The sequence below is a fragment of the Amblyraja radiata genome (genome assembly GCF_010909765.2).
Source record: "Amblyraja radiata isolate CabotCenter1 chromosome 42 unlocalized genomic scaffold, sAmbRad1.1.pri SUPER_42_unloc_2, whole genome shotgun sequence".
NCBI classification, from domain to species: Eukaryota; Metazoa; Chordata; class Chondrichthyes; order Rajiformes; family Rajidae; genus Amblyraja; species Amblyraja radiata.
The window spans coordinates 3,031,151-3,045,894 of NW_022630088.1; the positions used below are offsets into that span (position 1 = coordinate 3,031,151).

Below are 14,744 nucleotides of genomic sequence, written 5' to 3' on the forward strand. Positions count from 1 at the left end.
AATTCCTGGTTAAGGCGTTCAGTCTGTCCATTGGATTCCGGGTGATAACCAGATGTAAGGCTGACCGTGGCGTCCAACAGAGAACAAAACTCATTCCAAAACCTGGACACGAACTGAGGCCCCTGGTCAGACACAATGTCTCTGGGAAATCCATGAATTCGAAAAACATGAGACAGCATGACCTCTGCCGTTTTCTTGGCGGAGGGAAGCTTGTGCAACAGAATGAAATGGACCATCTTAGAAAATCTGTCCACCACAGTCACGACTGTGGTGTTACCTTCAGAAGAGGGCAAGCCCGTGACAAAGTCCATGGAGATGTCTGACCAGGGGTGTGAGGGGACAGGCAGCGGATTCAGGAGGCCAAAGGCGGCCCGACGTGAGATCTTGTTCTGAGCACAAATACTGCAGGCGGCGACGTACTCCTTAATCCCTCTCTCCATGGAAGGCCACCAAAACGGCTGTTTGGCCACAAACAGGGTTCGGCGGACACCGGGATGACAGGAGATCCGAGACGTATGAGCCCAGTGAATCACCTGTGAACGAAGAGACTCGGGAACAAACGGACGATTAGAAGGACACCCTAGCGGAGACTGAACACCAGCAGTTGCCTCGGAAACTCTCTCCTCAATCTCCCAAGTAACCGTCCCAACAAAACAGGAAGCAGGCAGAATGGGAGTTGAAACCTTAGGGGACGGGTCAGGATCAAACTGTCTGGAGAGAGCATCAGGTTTGCCATTCTTGGCACCAGGGCGGTAAGACAGTACAAAATCAAATCGATTAAAGAAGAGAGCCCACCTTGCTTGGCGCGAGTTGAGGCGTTTGGCTGACTTGATGTATTCCAGGTTCTTGTGGTTTGTCCAAACTAGAAACGGCTACTCGGTGCCCTCCAACCAGTGTCTCCATTCCTCCAAGGCTGTTTTAACCGCTAACAGTTCACGGTTACCCACATGGTAATTTCTCTCAGCAGGAGAAGTTTTCTTGAGAGGAAAGGGCAGGGATGTAATCGACCATCTGTGGGGGATTTCTGGGAGAGTACGGCCCCGATGCCCACACCCGAGGCATCCACCTCAACCACGAACTGGAGTGACGGGTCAGGGTGAACCAGGATGGGGGCTGAGGAGAAGCTCCTCTTGAGTCTCATAAATGCAGTTTCTGCTTGAGAGGACCAAGAGAAAGGCACGTGGGGTGAGGTAAGAGCATGGAGTGGTGCAGCAGTGACACTAAAGTTCCGGATAAACTTCCTATAAAAATTAGCAAACCCAAGGAACCCCTGAAGTCGCTTACGACTGGAGGGTGTAGGCCAGTTGGCCACAGCACTGACCTTGCTCGGGTCCATCTGTATACGAGCAGGTGATACAACATAACCAAGGAATTGAACAGTGTTAGCATGAAATTCACATTTCTCAGCTTTCACAAACAGATCATTCAGGAGCAAACGTTCTAGCACCTGGTGTACATGCTGCACATGGGAAGTCTCGTCTGGAGAAAAAATCAAAATGTCATCAAGGTACACAAACACAAATCGGTTCAGCATGTCCCGTAATACATCATTAACCAGGCCTTGAAAAACTGCTGGAGCATTAGTAAGACCAAACGGCATGACCAGATATTCATAATGACCACTGGGTGTGTTAAACGCAGTTTTCCATTCATCCCCCTCCCTTATCTTCACCACATGATAAGCATTTCTAAGATCTAACTTAGTGAATACTTTAGCGTCTTTTAACACTTCAAATGCAGAGGAGATAAGAGGAAGAGGGTATCTGTTTTTAACCGTAATGTCATTGAGTCCTCTGTAGTCAATGCAGGGCCGAAGTGTTCCATCCTTCTTATCCACAAAGAAGAATCCAGCTCCTGCAGGTGAAGAGGAAGGTCTGATGATCCCAGCAACAAGGGCATCGTCAATGTACTTTTCCATGACGAGCCGCTCAGGTGAGGACAAGGAATAGAGACGAACCTTAGGAGGCGCTGTACCTGGAAGAAGGTCGATGCAGCAGTCGTACGGTCTATGCGGCGGAAGAGATGTGGCCTTGGCCTTGTTGAACACCTCCTTTAGGTCTAGATAACATGAGGGAACCTTGGTGAGATCCGGAAACCCCCCTCCCTTGAACGGGGAGGCTGCCGGAGGGTGGTCCTGGAAGATCCCAGCAAACTGCTCCTTGACGGATCCTTCATAGACTCAGGAGAAGAATCATGCAGATAGATGAGTTTATAGTTATTCCCCCAAGAAATTACTTCCCCAGTACCCCAGTTCATGTGAGGATTATGGTAAGACAGCCAAGGGAGCCCCAACACCAGAGGATGAAGAGGACAGTCGAGGAGATGTAAACTGATGGTCTCAAGGTGATTACCTGCCACGATGAGTTGAACAGGTTGAGTTCGGTGAATTACCCTGTACAGTAGGCGCCCATCCAGTGCACTAGCCTCCATAGGATCTTGAAGCTGTTCACGTTCCAGCTTCAATTCATCAGCCAAGTGAATGTCCATGAAGTTCTCATCTGCCCCAGAATCAACCAAAGCCTGCAGGGAGTGCCACTGGGAATGCACCAACAATTGTACCGTCGACAATGGACGAGAGGAACGGCTCATAGGAGTGGTACAACTCACCAATGTCCTCTCTTTCATTGGTGAGCTTTGTCTTTTACTGAACAGCTGTTCAACAAATGTCCCAGTTCACCACAGTAAAAACACCTCATTCCCTTAGGCGGCGCTGCCGTTCCTCCGGACTGAGTTTGGCTCGTCCCACCTGCATGGGCTCCTCCGAAGATGCAGGTGGCGCTGTAGGCTGACTGGACCGGCCGAGAGGGAAGGAGTCCCGACTGGAAGGTGAAGGGCGACGCTGCCGCCACTGCTGGGAGGAGGACCGAACTGCAGCCGATCTCCTCTCTCGATCTCTTTCTCTGAGCCTAGCGTCAATTTGGATAGCCAGGGAAATCATAGACTCGACGTCGGAAGGCAGGGTTAGAGGAGCCAATTGATCTTTGATAGCTTCAGACAATCCATTGCGAAAAGCATCCAACAAAGCAGCCTCATTCCATCCACCCTTAGCAGCAACAGTTCGAAAGTCAATAGCAAAATCCATAACAGAGCGATTACCTTGTTTCATGGAGACCAGGTTCTGTGAAGCCTCTCGGCCAGGATTGGAGTGATCAAACGTGCGGGACAGAGCTTCCATGAACAGGACCGATGTCTGGCAAACAGGAGAATTCCGAGACCACTCCGCCGTGGCCCAAGCCTCCGCCCTACCCGACAGGTGCGTGATGATAAAGGCTACCCTTGAGCGTTCTGATGAAAAGGAAGCCGCTTGAAGTTCGAAATGCAGTCCACACTGAATCAAAAAAGGTCTACATTTCTCCGATTCCCCCGAAAAGTGTTCCGGTCTTGCCAGGTGGACGAATGGAGATGCTGCAGCAGCCGCGGCCATCGGAGCTCCTGGAGACACAGACAAGGAAACAGACTCGGCAGGCACGGGAACCGCAGCAGGAAACAAAGAATTCAGCCGAGTAACCAGGTCTTCAAACCGAGAATTTAAAGTGTTCACCTGTGAACCGATGTCTGCCTGGAACCCCTGCTGACGCTCGCCGAGATCCCGGAACCCGGCGACGATCGAGGAGAGTTGACCCTCGTAATGCGAGATGCGCTCCTCTTGCTTCTGGAGCGCTGCACGAAAAGGATCAGAGCCCGCTGAGTCCATTGTTGGCCAGTTCGTAATGTCAGAACTGAACGAGGAGGAGGACACAAATGCAGGCTCAGACACAGGGCAGATCAGTCTTCGGCGTTTAATCGGTCCAAGTCAGTACACAGGTAGGCAAAACAGAGGCAACAGTACCATATAGGAGCAGGCAAGAACCAGTGGTCGAAAATACAGGCAAAGGTCGAGATCACAAGGTCACAAGATTTCGAGAGCTGGAACGAGGTGATACCAAGTAGCATACACCACGAACTGGCAATGGGAACTAAAACACAAAAGGCTTAAATACAGACTATCAGGGGATAACGAGACACAGGTGAAACACATCAGGGCGTGGCCAACAATCACATGAGGTAAACGACCTGACAGGAAATGGGACCTGAAACAAGAGGAGATGTGAGACACCAAAATAAAACAAGAATGCAAACTCTAATACTAAAAACCAATAAGAAACAGAAACTAGATCAAACGCGAGACCTGACAAAATGCCTTTAAGATTTTGAGCCAGTGGCAGCCAGCTGGTACTGTGAGCAGTCGGCTGTGTGCAGCTTGGCTCACTTTAGCATTTTCACTTGGGTACAGTATGAATGAGAAGATGCTGGTACTGTTGATTGTCTGTTCCACGACAGGGGAAAGGAGGGCTTATATTAAGACCACTTCTCCATCCGTTTCTCGCCATGGATGGCTGACCAGCTGAGTTCTACCGGCACTTTGGAGGAGAATGGACGGGCGACGTGTTGGGTCTGGACACTGCTGTTCCTCCTGCTTGTGTGTCACCTTGTCAAAGTTTGTTTCTTAAAAAGCAGATAGCAACAAAAATGTTAAAGGTAAACAATGGCAATCTTTAATTGATTCGTCAGACGAGAGTGGCAAGATCTACAATGAGCACAAACGTTGCTCAGTGCTTCTCGGGCTCCACTCTCAGAACGAAGGAAAGTTAGCACAATTATACATTTTTCTTATCAATAAAACACGCCTACCTTGTCTGAATATGGCATGACTGAAAGATTCTGTAGTCTTTCAGAATATAGGAAAAGCTGGGTCCAAATCAAGCTCATCCAATAACAAATTATTACTTATCTCTGGTGCGTCAGATATTTTTTCAATCTTAGCTTCTTTATGGCCTTGAAAGAAGCTCATGTTATTACGCAGGTTTCCATCTTAATGTCTTTATGTGTCCTCCATATTGCGTTCAATATAATTTGCAAAGTCATTCAGACTTGTCACCGAGCCATTCTTTTGTTCTACTAGACTATGATTTTGTAGAAGAACAACTCCACTTTAGATTTGACTGTTAGCTCTTTCAACCTCACTCTGGCAATGGAGGAGGCCCAGGATAGAAAGATCATTGTGGGAGTGGGAAGGAGAGTTAAAATGGTTGGCAACCGGGAGATCCAGCAGACCTTGATGGATTGACTGCAAGTGTAGGGTGAAATGCACGCCTAGCCTAGTCTAGATACAAGGAGAGAGAGAGTGTGTGAGAGAAAGCTTGTGTGAGAATGTGTATGTGAGAGAGAGAGTGCGAGTGTGCGAGAGAGCAAGAGAGAGGGAGTGTGTGTGAGAGAGGGGGTGCGTTTGTGTGTGAGAGAGACAGAGAGAGGGGGTGTGTTTGTGTGAGAGGGGGTGTGCTTGTGTGAGAGAGAGGGGGTGCGTTTGTGTGAGAGAGAGCAGGAGTATGTGTGAGAGAGAGCAAGAGAGAGAGAGAGGGAGTGAGTGAGAGTGAGAGAGGGGGGAGTTTGTGTGTGTGTGAGAGGGAATGTGTCAGAGCAAGAGAGAAGGTGTGTGCACGGTAGCAAGAGAGAGGTTGTGTGAGAGACAGCAAGAGAGGGGTGCGTGTGTCAGAGAGAGGGAGTGTGTGTGCGTGAGAGAGAGAAGGACAGTGAGAGAGTGGGAGAGGAACAGAGGAGATGTGGGGAGGGGAGGAAGCTATTTATTTCTGCCTGGGAGAGGCACTGGAGGGAAGGGGTGTTGAGGGTGTGGGTGAGAGACAGGGAGCGAGAGGGAGTGTGAGAGAGAGAGAGGAGGGGGGTGCCTGATGGTGGAGTAGAGAGAATTTGTGTATGAGTGGGGGGAAAGTGTGGGGAGAGTGTGGGGATAGGGGAGAGAGGAATGTATATGTGCAATGTATATGTCATCAGCAACAACAATGAGTCGGCCTATAGGGAGGAGGTCCAGCTCCTATCAGCATGGTGCGCTGACAACAACCTGGCCCTTAACTCCAAGAAGACCAAGGAGCTCATTGTAGACTTCAGGAAGTCTAGGGGCGGCACGCACACCCGCATCCATATTAACGGGAGGGAGGTGGAACGTGTTTCCAGCTTCAGGTTTCTGGGGATCAACATCTCCGATGACCTCTCTTGGACCCACAATACCTCAACTCTGGTCAAGAAGGCTCACCAGCGTCTATTCATCCTGAGGAGACTGAAGAAGGTCCATCTGTCTCCCCAGATTCTGGTGAACTTCTACCGCTGCACCATCGAGAGCATCCTTAACAACTGTATCACAGTTTGCTATGGCAACTGCTCTGTCTCTGACCGGAAAGCACTGCAGAGGGTGGTGAAAATTGCCCAACGCATCACCGGTTCCTCGCTCCCCTCCATTGAGTCTGTCCAAAGCAAGCATTGTCTGCGAAGGGCGCTCAGCATCGCCAAGGACTGCTCTCACCCCAGTCTACAGGTCTCTCCGTTGCCAGACAGGCCGGTTCAGGAACAGCTACTTCCCTGCGGCTGTTACTCAACAATGTACTTCGGTTATTGCCAACCCCCCCCCCCCCCCGGACATCCTCCCACAGGAAAACACTATGACTGTATGCATGTAAATTGATTTATTTATTGAAATCATTTTCTATGTCGCTCTTCCAGGGAGATGCTAACTGCATTTCGTTGTCTCTGTACTGTACACTGACAATGACAATTAGAGTTGAATCTGAATCTGAACCTTGGACTGTCTGATCACCTCTCATTGTTCCTGCCCCCAAAGTACACCCCACTCATCAGACGGGTTAAACCCACTGCGAGGACAGTTAAAGTTTGGTCAGATGAAGCGGACTCCACACTTCAGCAGTGTTTTGGAAACACTGACTGGAAGGCGTTTGCAGCCCAGGCCACCCTTGACTCCCACACGGACATTGATTCCTATACATCCTCTGTTCTGGACTTTACAAACTCCACCATCAACAGTGTCATCCCTCTGACCGGAAAGCACTGCAGAGGGTGGTGAAAATTGCCCAACGCATCACCGGTTCCTCGCTCCACTCCATTGAGTCCCTGCGGCTGTTCCACTACTCAAAACTGTACCTCAATGATTGCCAATCACCCCCCCCCCCGGACACTCCTCCCACAAGGACAAAAATAATTGCACTACTGTGACTGTATGCATGTAAAAATATTTATTTATTGCTCATATTTTATGTCGCTCTTCTAGGGAGATGCTAACTGCATTTTGTTGTCTCTGTACTGTACACTGCACAATGACAATAAAGTTTGAATCTGAATCTGAATCTGAATTAACCGAATTATGAAGGAACAGAATTATGAACTAACCCTATATCACACACACGAACTGTTCCCCCGCAACGTTGATTACACTGCGAGTCAGGTCGTGTCCGTTTACTGAAATGGACAACAAAAGGCCCAGGTTCCGCTCCATTGCTACTACACGTCAGCCCATTGCATTTCGCAGGAGTGGCCTATCTTGCTCCGCTATAGAATCTTTGGTAGGGACTACCTGAAATTAGTGAAGTCAATGTTCATACCGTTGGGTTGCAAACAGCCCAAGCGAAATATGAGGTGCTGCTCCTCCAATTTACGATGGGCCTCACTCTGGCCATGGAGGAGGCCCAGGACAGAAAGGTAGGATTCAGAATGGGAGGGGGAGTTGAAGTGCTGAGCCACCGGGAGATCAGGTTGGTTATTGCGAACCGAGCTGAGGTGTTTGGTGTGAGTGTGCGTGAGAAAAAGTGTGTGTGTGTGTGTGAGAGAAAGTATGTGTGAGAGAGAGCAAGAGAGAGAGGATGTGTGTGTGTGTATGAGAGAAAGTGTGTGTGTGTAAGAAAGTGTGTGTGTGAGAGAGAGCAAGAGAGAGAGGGTGTGTGTGTGCGTGGGAGAGAGGGAGCGAGAGAGGGAGTGTGTGAGAGGGACGGAGCGAGAGAGGGAGTGTGAGAGAGGGAGAGAGAGAGGGAGTGTGTGAGAAAGGAGGGGGGCACGAGAGGGTGAAGTGGAGAGAATTTCTGTACGAGTGGGGGGAAAGTGTGGGAAGAGGGGAGAGAGGAATGTATATGTGCAGCTTTAAGGGACATTGGTCAGGTAGCATTTGGAGTATTGCATACAGTTCTGGTCACTCCATTACAGGACTGATGTGGAGGCTTGGGGGAAGGTTCAGAGATGGTTAACCAGAATGGTTTAAAAACAAGAAACTGCAGATGCTGGTTTACAAAAAAAGGATACAAAGTGCTGGAGTAACTCAGCGGGACAGGCAGCATCTCTGGAGAGAAGGAATAGGTGATTGAAAAAATGACCCAAAACGTTACCCATTCCTTCCAGTATTTTGTGTTTACCTAAACAGCTCCTATCTATCCACGTGGCGGTGTACCAGCAGGCTGGAGAAGCGGGCAAAGGCCTTGCCACAGAGTGGGCAGGTGAAGGGGTGCTGGCCGGTGTGGACTCACCGGTGCTCCAGCAGGTGGTCAAGGCGGGTGAAGCCCTTACCATGGGACGGGCAGGGGAAGGGACGCTCACCGCCGTGGGTACGCCGGTGCTGCCACAGGTTGGACATGCGGGTGTAACCCTTGCCACACTCAGCGCACACAAAGGGTCTCTCTCCGGTGTGTATCCGCTGGTGCTCCCGCAGCCCCCGTGCTCTCTTGTCACAGTGGGAGCAGCTGCTCGCCGGCGTGGGTCCGCCGGTGCTGCCGCAACCCCCTCGAGCTGTCAAACTCCTCACCGCAGTACGGGCAGTCGTAGGGCTGGCCACTGGTGTGCACGCGCTGGTGAGACAGGGTGTGGGAGGCCATGGCAAAACGCTCTCCACATACCGGGTTGGAGACGGGACGGTCGCCGGTGTGCACCCGCTGGTGGGACAGCAGCTTGGTGGAGCGGGTGAAGCCCTTGCTGCACTGGGCGAAGGTGTAGGGCCGCTCGTTGGTGTGGGTGCGCTGGTGTTGCAGCAGGTGACTAGACTGGGTGAAGCCCTTGCCGCACTGGTCGCAGGTGAAGGGGCGCTCGATGGTGTGGGTGCACTGGTGGGACAGCAGGTTGCCGGAGGAGGTGAAGCCTTTGCCGCTCTGGGTGCAGGTGTAGGGGCGCTCGCCGTTGTGGGTGCGCTGGTGCATCAAAAGGCTGCAGGACTGGGTGAAGCCTGTGCCGGACTGGGTGCAGGTGAAGGGGCGCGGCCGGTGTGGATGCGCTGGTGCATCAGCAGGCTGCTGGACTGGGTGAAGCCCTTGCCGCACTGGGTGCAGGTGAAGGGGCGCTCGCCGGTGTGGATGCGCTGGTGGGACAGCAGGTTGCCGGAGGAGGTGAAGCCCTTGCCGCACTGGGCGCAGGTGAAGGGGCGCTCGCCGGTGTGGATGCGCTGGTGCGTCAGCAGGTTGCCGGAGGAGGTGAAGCCCTTGCCGCACTGTGTGCAGGTGAAGGGGCGCTCGCCGGTGTGGGTGTGCTGTTGGGACAGCAGACTGCAGGACTGGGTGAAGCCCTTGCCGACCTGGTTGCAGGTGTAGGGCCGCTCCCTGGTGTGCACGCGCCTGTGCTGCTTCAGCTCTGGCGACGACTTGAAGCCTTTACCGCAGTCGGAGCAGGTGAACGGCCGCTCACTGCTGTGCACCCTCTGGTGTTCCCTCAGCCCTGACAACTGGGCAAAGTTCTTGCCGCATGTGGAGCAGCCATAGGGCTTCTCGCCCGTGTGCAACCGCCGGTGGGTCACCAGATGATTCGCCATCTTCAAGCTCTTGCCGAGTCTGAGCAGGTGAAGGGGCGTTCTCCCGTGTGCACCCGCCAGTGGATTTCCAAATCGCTCGAGTACTGGCAGGCCTTGCCACACACGTCGCACTCATAACGCTTCTCCTTGTTGTGCCCCGTCATGTGATGCTCAATCGAAGCGCAGCCCCTCCAAGCTCAGCCCGCACACCGAGCAGTTGGGGGGGGGGGCGGCTCACCGGCACCCTGGCCGCCCTCAATGGCCGATCACGTCCCCGTCTCTCCGTCCACAGCAACGACTCATAGACCCTGCAGGAGGGGAACACACAGGGTCAACAAGTGGCAAACAGGACATTACTAGCACAAATCGGGTGCATTTATGGTGGAGGAAACCGTTATATAATTTTGCGCAACACAATGGCGCAGCGGTACAGTTGCTGCCTCACCGCCAGAGACCCGGGTTCGATCCTGACTACGGGTGCTTTCTGTGCGGAGTTTGCACGTTCTCCCCTTGACCTGCGTGGGTTTTTACTCCAGGTGCTCTGGTTTCCTCCAACATTTCAAAGAAGTTCAGAGTTGTAGATTAATCGGCCTCCGCAAAATTGTTAAATTGTCCCTAATGTGCGTAGGATAGTGCTAGTGTACATACGAGGTGATTGCTGGTCGGCGCGGACTCCGTCGGCCGAAAGTCCTGTTTCCGCGCTGCATCTCTAAACTAAACTGCTTCAAGCATGCGGTGGTCCAACCACTCCTGAAAAAACCCAACCTCGACCCCAGCTTGCCAAGCAACTACAGACCCATTTCTAAACTGCCTTTCCTCTCAAAAGCCCTTGAAAAGGTAATTTTAATTTAACATATACCTTACCTTCACCAAAACACTATCCAGGAAACTTTCCAATCAGGTTTCAGGGCTCACCATAGCAGAGTCTGCCTTGTTGAACGTACACAATGACCTATTGCTCACCGTTGACTCCGGCGACTATGCTATTCTGCTCCTTCTTGACATCAGTGCAGCATTTGATACTGTTGACCACACCATCCTAATTAACCGTCTCCGGTATGGGGTTGGTATTGATGGCACTGCCCTGAGCTGGTTCATCTCCTACCTCAAAGGTAGGAGTTTCTCGACTAACATAGGCAACTCTTTCTCCTTCCCAGCTAATCTCTACTGTGGGGTTCGACAAGGTTCCATCCTTGGCCCCATTCTCTTCTCCCTGTATATGCTCCACTTAGGCCAAGTAATTGAAAGGCACGGCGTTTCCTTCCATTGCTATGCAGACGATACCCAACTCTATCTCCCCCTGAAGCCCAAAAACCAATCAAATCTGTTTAACCTTACCCACTGCCTTGGGGATATAAAGTGTTGTATGGCCCAGAACTCCCTCCAACTAAATGAGAGTAAGTCTGAGGTCATCCTTCTCGGCCCCTCGGACTCAATGAAAATGATAGCAGTTGGAAGCCTTACCCCACTACTCAAACCTCACGTCAAAAACCTTGGCATGATATTTGACTCAGCACTGATATTTGACAAACAAGTCAATGCCGTGGTAAAAGCTAGCTTCTTTCAGCTTCGAACGATAGCTAAAATAAAAAAATTCCTCCAGTTTGATGACCTGGAAAAGGTCATCCACACATTCATCTCTTCCCGCCTCGATTACTGCAACTCCCTTTACACTGGCATCAGCCAATCTTCCCTGACCCGCCTGCAACTGGTCCAAAACGCCGCAGCGAGACTCCTGACGGGCACCCGAATAAGGGACCACATCACCCCGATCCTGGCCTCTCGCCACTGGCTCTCTGTGCGGTTCCGTATAAACTTCAAGATTCTCCTCCATGTCTACAAAGCCCTCAATGGGCTTGCCCCCACCTACATAAAGTCTTCTCACCCACCACTCCACCTCCAGGCCCCTCAGATCGGCCGACTTGGGGTTGCTGAATATCCCACGGTCAACGCATAAGCTCAGGGGCGACCGCGCCTTTGCGGTTGCAGCCCCTAGACTGTGGAACAGCATCCCCGTTCCCATCAAAACTGCCACCTCCAGCGACTCTTTTAAGTCAAGACTAAAGGCTTATCTATACTCCCAAGCCGTTCCTGACGTCCTCTGAGTGAGGGCTCCATGTATATATGTATGTAGTTTATTTTGTTGTGCTATTCTTATAACAAATGTAAAGCACTTTGGCCAACGAGAGTTGTTCTTTAAATGTGCTATATAAATAAATGTGACGACTTGACTTGACTAAACTAAACTAAACCAAAGAAGGGTCTCGACCCAAAATGTCCCTCCAGCACATTCTCTCTGTCTCTCTCTCTCTCTGTCTGAAATACTGAATCTTATCCTGACATAAATGTATATGTATATATGTATGTAGTTTGTTCGTTTATACTATTCTTATAACAAATGTAAAGTACTTTGGCCAACGAGAGTTGTTTTTAAAATGTGACTTGACCCAAAATGTCACCCATAGATGTGGTGAGAAATTCTGTGATCAACAAAAATGTTAAAACTTGGATAAACTGTATGTGTTGGAGAGCCGGGGCTGAGGGAGGGATGGCAGCAGCGGGCAGGGACAGATGCGGGGAGCCGGGGCTGATAAGTTTGTGGGGCTGATGAGTATTTGCGCGGCTAGCGAGTCGCTCGCTGCAGCTTCGGCCATGGAGCACTCCGGGCAGTGCGAGTGTCCCGGGCCGTCGGGGGCGTCGGAAGCACCGCTGCCGCGAGAGTCTGTGCCGAAGGGACAGACTCTCAAAGGGAGGTGGAGAGTGAGAGAGGAGAGAGGGAGACAATGGGGAGAGAGAGAGAGGGGGTGAGAGGAGAGAGAGGGGAGAAGCAGAGGGGGATGAATGGAGAGAGAGGAGGGAGAGGGGGGAAAGAGGTAGGGAAGAGAGAGGGGGAAGAGAGAGGGGGGAGAGTGAGGTGGGAGAGGGGGGGGGAGAAAGAGATGGGTGAGAGGGAAGAAAGAGGGAAGAGAGAGGGGTGGAGAGGGAGTAGAGGGTTGGAGAGAATTGGAGAGAGAGGGGGAAGAGAGAGGGGTGGTAAAAGAGAAGGGGAAGAGGGAGAGAGGGGTAAAGAGAGAAACGGGGAAAGAGAGAAAGATGGGGGGCAAAGAGAAAGAGGAGATAGAGACAGAGGAGAAAGAGAGAGGGGAGAGAGAGCAAGGGGGAGTGAGGTGGGAGGGAGATATGGGGGAAGAGAGAGAGAGAGGAGGAAAGAGAGATGAAAGAGAGAGAGGGGGGCCAGAGAGAGAGGTGAGAGGAGAGACAGAGAGGGAGGGGGGTGTGGAGAGGGAGAGGGCGAGATAGAGAGGGAGGGAGAAAGAGAGAGAGGGGGGAGAGAGAGGCAGAAGCGAGGGGGAGAGAGAGAGGGGGGGAGGGAGAGAAGAGGGGAGAGAGAGAAGAAAGAGAGGGGGGAAGAGAGGGGAGAGAGAGGAGGACAACCAGTGGCTGCTGGAAGTAAGTACCAAGCACTGGGTAGAAACGGTTGAAGATATTGGACTTCAAATGGGGGTGGTTGGTTGCCTGCTAGATTTTTACTTATTGTACCTGCAGGAAAAATGTTCCCGATGTTGGGGGCGTTCAGAACCATGGGTCACAGTTTAAGAATAAAGGGGGGGGGGGCAGTTAGGACAGAGATGGTGGATAAACTTTCTTCACGCAGAGTTGTGAATCTGTGGAATTCTCTGCCACAGAAGGCAGTGCAGGCCAATTCACTGGATGTTTTCAAGAGATAGTTACATTTAGCTCTTGGGGCTAAGGACATCAAGGGATATGGGGAAAAACAGGAAAGAGGTACAGATTTTAGATGAATAGCCATGATCATATTGAATGGCAGTGCTGGCTCGAAGGGCCGATGGCCTATTCCTGCACCTATTTTCTATGTTTCGATGCTTGAGTATATGGCAATAAAACTCGATCACTTGATTTTGAAGCATTCATGCATGGTGGAGGCATAATGTAGTCATAGAGTGATACAGTGTGAAAACAGGCCCTTCGGCGCAACTTGCCCACACCCGCCAACATGTCCCAGCTATGCTACCTGCTTTTGGTCCATACCTCCAAACCTGTCCTATCCATGTATCAGTCTAACTTTTTCTTAAATGTTGGGATGGTCCCTGCCTCAACTACCTCCTCTGGCAGCTTGTTCCATACACCCATCACTCTTTGTGTGGATAAAGTTACCCCTTAAAAATACTTCATACAAAAACATTGAAATCATACTTCTACAGTGCACTAAAACATGGGCGGAGGAGCTGGATGTTGTCCCGCCTCCTGTCGCTGCTCATTGGAGGAGGAGGGAGAAGGACAGACGGCTCGGCCAATGGGCGGAGGGTTAGAGGGACATCTGGAGTGTTACAGTTTTGGACATCCTTGATTTATTTTTTCATTTGAAAACGAATCTCTCTATATTTCCTAAATACACCTTTTTTTTCTCTCTAATTACGAAAATAAACTTTCTTTCTCTCTAATTAATAAAATAAACGTTTTTTCTCTCTAATTACTAAATTAACCTATTAAATTTTTTTGTTGAAAAACAAACACTTTCTATATTTCCTAAATAAACTTTTTTCCCTCTACTTACTGAACTAAACTTTTTAACATCTGTATTTTGAAAACGAAGCTCTTTCTATATTTCCTAAATAAACCTTTTTGCTCTCTAATTTCGAAAATAAACTTTAAAAACGTGTTTTATTTGAAATATAAGCTCTTTCTATATTTCCGAAATAAACTTTTTTCTCTCTAATTACTAAAATAAACTTTTTTCTCTCAGAATACAAACAAACGATCTCAAAAGTAATTTATTGGCAGAGCCAACCTGGTAACGTTCATCTGTGATTGGAGAAAGAGAAGAGAGAGAAAGGGACGCGAGAAAGTGTGGGAGAGAGAAAGGGAGGGGGAGAAAGAAAGGGAGAGAGAAAGAGGGGGGAGTAAGGGAGGAGAGAGAAATAGAGGGGGAGAAAGAGAGGCGAGAAAGAGAGGAAAGAAAGAGAAGAGAGGATAGAAAGAGAGAGAGAGAGAGGGAAAGAGAGAAGGGAAAGAGGAGAGATAGAGAGGAGAGAAAGAGAGATTAGATTAAAAAGAGGTGAGAAAGGGGGCAGAGAGAGGGAGAGAAAGAGAGGAGAGAGGAGATTAAAAAGAGGAGAGA

General features: G+C 50.4%; 1 long non-coding RNA gene across 1 annotated transcript; it reads left to right on the forward strand.

The window, feature by feature from the left end:
* The first annotated feature begins 5,301 nt into the window (after positions 1-5,301).
* Positions 5,302-8,017, forward strand: LOC116969009. The gene is made up of 3 exons (XR_004410587.1): positions 5,302-5,314; positions 5,567-5,821; positions 7,976-8,017. It is a non-coding gene; the product is annotated as an uncharacterized LOC116969009 (long non-coding RNA).
* The last annotated feature ends 6,727 nt before the right edge of the window (positions 8,018-14,744 follow it).